The sequence below is a fragment of the Dipodomys merriami genome, unplaced genomic scaffold (assembly GCF_024711535.1).
Source record: "Dipodomys merriami isolate MVZ:Mamm:240054 unplaced genomic scaffold, mDipMer1.0.p SCAF_5, whole genome shotgun sequence".
Taxonomy (NCBI): domain Eukaryota; kingdom Metazoa; phylum Chordata; class Mammalia; order Rodentia; family Heteromyidae; genus Dipodomys; species Dipodomys merriami.
Window position 1 is genome coordinate 53152103 of NW_027206068.1, and position 4804 is coordinate 53156906.

Genomic DNA, 4804 nt, shown 5'->3' on the forward strand with positions numbered 1-4804 from the left:
TATCACAGATAGTATTTCCTCAAGAAATATGAAGATCTATCTATAAATGCAACTACCAGAAGGTAGTAAAGAAAGAAATGATGATAATTATGGGTTGGTGAGTTTTTAGATATTTCACCACAAGGAAAAAAAGTTTTCTCTGAAAATATATAATGAAAAATACAATCAGAAGAATCAGAGGACATATTTCAGAGTAGGGGAAATATTTGCAAAACCTTATAGTACTCCTCAAAAATAAATGAAAAAGGCTGGGAAGGTGGCTCAGTGGTAGAGCGCTTGCCTTGCATGCCTGAGGCCATGGGTTCGATTCCTCAGCACCACATAAGCAAAAAGAAAAAAGCAGGAAGTGGCGCTGTGGCTCAAGTGGTAGAGTGCTAGCCTTGAGCTGAAGAGCTGAGGGACAGAACCCAGGCCCAGAGTTCAGGCCCCACGACCAGACCCCCCCCCCCAAAAAAAATAAATAAATAAATGAAAACTCTTAATATCCAATAATTAAAAAATAAATAAACTAATTAAGTAAAAAAGTCAAAATAGAGATGTAACTCATGAGATAAATGATATATATAGATGATAGATGGACAGATGGAAAACAGATAAGAAACAGATGATAGGTAGATGTAGATAGATGATAGATATATTAATAGTTCATGATTACAATGATGAGAACATTAATATATTAATATATGGATAAGTAGATATATAGAGGAAGATATTTAGATAGATAATGGATACAAAGATCCTAGATACATAGATGAGTATATTAGATAAATGTATGCAGATTACACAAGATGATAGACACATAGATACACAGATGATAAGTAAACAAATAGATGATAGATAGGTATATAGATAGATGTCTGATTGACAGATAGAAGGATAGATGGATAGATATTAGATAACAAACAACATATAAAACAATAATGCATATAATATGCTGTAAGTGAAATCCTAGTTCAAGCAACAATGTTACCTTTGACTTTCAGTATGTAAATGGATAAACTACAGTATGTCCAGGTTATGAAATGTTATTCAATATTAAAAAGAAATAGTCTACCAAGGTATGAATATGCATAGAAGTAATTTGAATGTAAATCAGTAAATCAAAAAAGTGTCAATCATAAAAGTTCAATTTATATTAATATGACAACCTGGTGAAGGCAAATATGTGGGAATAGGAAAAATAGTAATTGTGCCAGAGTGTGGCAGAGCTTTATAGATGTAAAAATCCTCTGTGTTTCTAATGGTAGAGTTATGATATTATAAAGGCATAGCATAGATAACATCTAGAGTGTGGTATAAACTATTGACTTTAGAATAATCTGTGTCTGTAGGCTCTTAAACTATTAACAATCATATTCTTCTGATAGTTTTGGGAATTCTGACAATGGTAAGAGGGCCCTTATTTAAACATATAGGAAATACAAAATAATTTCATTATTTTGCTCTCAATTTTGCTGGGTACTTTAAACTGCTGTGAAAAATATTAATAAAAACATCTAAGCCCTATGTTATTGTTTCAATTGCAATTAACACTTTGCAAGTAGTATCATTATTACAGTCTAACAAAATACTTGTTTTATTTATCTGAGTAATATACAACAGAAATAAGTTACTCTCGTTAATAATTGTCCTAAGGTCATCATTTTAACCTAAGCAATTATTCAAGTATTTAATTTCCTTTTCTGATAGAACATAGATGTTGCTACTGTATTTTTAATGTATGTTCATAGTCTTTGGGCTAAAATTTTATTGAAGCAATATTTTGAATGATATTTATGTAGGCATTTTTTCTTGAATACACCTCTGTTAGAGCTACATGTGATTTTTACTTTTTGAAATAATAATAAATGTACTAATTAGTTCACAGAATTTTATTGTGAGTTATAAGATGTCAGTTAATTCAAATGCAGAACAGACATAAATACATATACAAATAATGGTAATACATATTGTTCTAAAATAAATATATGATTTTAAATGTGTTATAATATTAATATTAATATTGCTCATATACACATTGTATATTATTTCTTTGGAAATGTTTTCTTAAGAGCAAAACAAGAAAAATATGGTGAAACTTCAGTTTTCTGAAAGTCTCACCTGTCATCAATTCTGAACATTTTTTTCCAGTTTTTTTTCTCTTAAGGGGATACAGACAATGGAGGGTGAAGAAAAATATATACTTGTATTGATCGGTCATGTGATTGAACTAATTTTGCATCTAAGAGGACAATTTAAATGTTCAAAAGAAGGAGGCACTATAAGGGTTGGAATGAGATTTTTCTTTGGTTCCCAGGGAACCGGACCCTGAGTTCTCCAAGGCTAAGTGAGTTCCAAAGTTGTTTTTTGTTTTGTTTTGTTTGTTTTTTTTTTCTCACAGATTCTTTGTAACACACAAAGAATCAAGACTCTAGTGCCAGCTATGTACCCCAAAGTGGTTAGGTAACAATTCACATTAGATGTATAAAATTAAACCTAAATCTCCAGGGCACAATCCATGTATAAAAAGCCCCTTCTTCATAAAACCAGTTCCTGGGCTTTAGTACAGGCTATCCTCACACTAGCCTGGAAACTGAACTGCGTCTTCTCTCCTTCCCTTAAAAAGAGTGAATACAGACTTGAGGGCATTTGGCCTCAGTGGGAGATGCCCAGAAACTGCAACAGGTGAAAGGTGGTCCCGAAGGCCCAGCCGGTGTCTATGTTGTTCACTTTTTTGTGAGCTGTAAGAGAGTGCTATCTGCAAAGCCAAAACCATCTTTTAACAAGGCTGTGATGTAGCTGAGATCCATGAATAGGAAAGGACAGCCTGACGTAAAGCTTTCCAGGTTGTCACAAACTTCTCTGGCTTTTCTTTCAAAATCTTCAACTTTTAAAACACCTCCTTTTGCATAATCAATCATGTGTGTGTCAGCAGCTCCATCATAATAGTAAGAGAAGGCATAGAAGGATTTTCTCTTGATCTCCTCTGGCTGATGAAGTCTGCCTTGCACCACTCTCAGCACTTCAGCGTAGCAGGGCTCAAAGCCCATCACCCCATCTTGGCTGCCACCATACTGGTATTTCATACCCCCAAAAATCCACGGAAGGTATGTCGAATGGTATGTCCTTCAATCCCTTCTGTCTCCAGGGCTCCCAGTGTTGCTAGTCTTGCAGCTTTCAATCCAAATCCCAAGTAACTATGTGCATAGAGATTAAAAGTGCTGTTAAACATCTCAAAGGAAGTTAGGTAGCCTTGAGGGGTGTGTTCCAAGGTTTTCTCCAAATGGGGCAAGAATGTGATTTGGGTAGACTCCCCCCAAGTCCAGGGTCCCCATGGTCTCCTGGCCATGGCCATGCAGCTGACCTGTTAGGAAATTCACAGTAACCCAGGCTAATATGCCTTCGTAAGATCCATCCAAGATGCTAACACTGTCATCTGGGACCAGGAAGGGTGACTTCTTGAAGATCTCTTCTACCTCAAATAGTAGAGCCTGGGCTTTCTTTCCCGGCAGTAATCGTAGTCCTGCTGTGGCCTTCAGGACCACTGGTGTCCTTTCCCAGTGACTTCGAGGGATTGAATCTTTGGCCACCTCTAAGAGCCCTTGAACAGTCTCAGCAGCCTGTTTAGGTTGATCTACAAAAGCAGAAAGTCCTGGCTTCACAGAATAAAAAATTTCTCCTTCCAAAATTGGAAGCTGTCCGGGCATTTTCTGCACGAATGTGTAAACATGAATTCGAGTTCCAGTGCTCCCTGCATCAAACATAATTCCATTCAAGGTGCTGGCACTGACATTGATGGGGCCCATAGAAGACAGGAAGACACCCTCAAACCATGTCTGCTGGTCTCTGTAGAAGACAGTACTGCAAACACAGGGAGGGTATCACCAGCATGAAAATGATAGTGCCCCAGGAAACAGTCATCTCTTCCCAAGATGCAGTGACTCAAGGCTTTGTTGCAGAAGCAATGCTGCTCACACTCCTGTAGTGGCAGAACCATGATGGTCTTGCCTTCATGAAGATTCAGCCAAGATACTCCACATTTGTATGTTGACCAGGAACTATGAAAACGCGCGCGCTGCCCGGGCACGGCCACCCGCCTGCAGCCCTTCGGAGTGATCTGTGCCCCACCCGTGCTGCTGCGGCGGCGGCCACAATTCTGAACTTTTGAGAAAATAGTTTGTTATTTAATTTGCTCGTTTGTTCTCTTAGAAGGAAGTTTTCCTAAGGTTTTAACATAAACAAAAGTACTCTATGAATTCTCTATAAATACTTATGAGCTTTTAAAAGCTATGTAAATGATCTACTTTTCCTACCATTTTTCTCATAATTACTTGACAACTTTTTTACTCTGAGTAAAAATTTGAATTCAAGAATTTTCAGCTTTTCAAGATTTTTAAATATTTACTTAGGATAGGCTTATTTCTTTAACAATATACTGTTAGTTATTTACAAAAATATGTATAATGTAATTTTATTTATTTATTTACTTATTTTTATTTTTTTGTCGGTCATGGGCTTGAACTCTGGGCCTGGGCACTGTCTCTCAGATCTTCAGCTTAAGGTGAGTGCTGTACCCCTTGAGTCACAGCACCACTTATGGTATTCTGAGTGGTTTATTGGAGAGAAGAGTTTCATGGACTTTCCTTGAGTCACAGCACCACTTATGGTATTCTGAGTGGTTTATTGGAGAGAAGAGTTTCATGGACTTTCCTGCCAGGGCTGTCTTTGAACAGATCTCAGCCTCCTGAGTAGCTAGGATTACAGGCATGAGCCACTGGCACCGGCCTGTATAATGTAATTTTATACCTATGGAATGAAAATATTT

At 37.0% G+C, this 4804-nt stretch overlaps 1 pseudogene; it reads right to left on the bottom strand.

The window, feature by feature from the left end:
• Positions 1 to 2487: 2487 nt before the first annotated feature.
• On the bottom strand, positions 2488 to 4013 carry LOC138810116 (nucleoside diphosphate phosphatase ENTPD5 pseudogene; annotated as a pseudogene).
• Between the last annotated feature and the right edge of the window lie 791 nt (positions 4014 to 4804).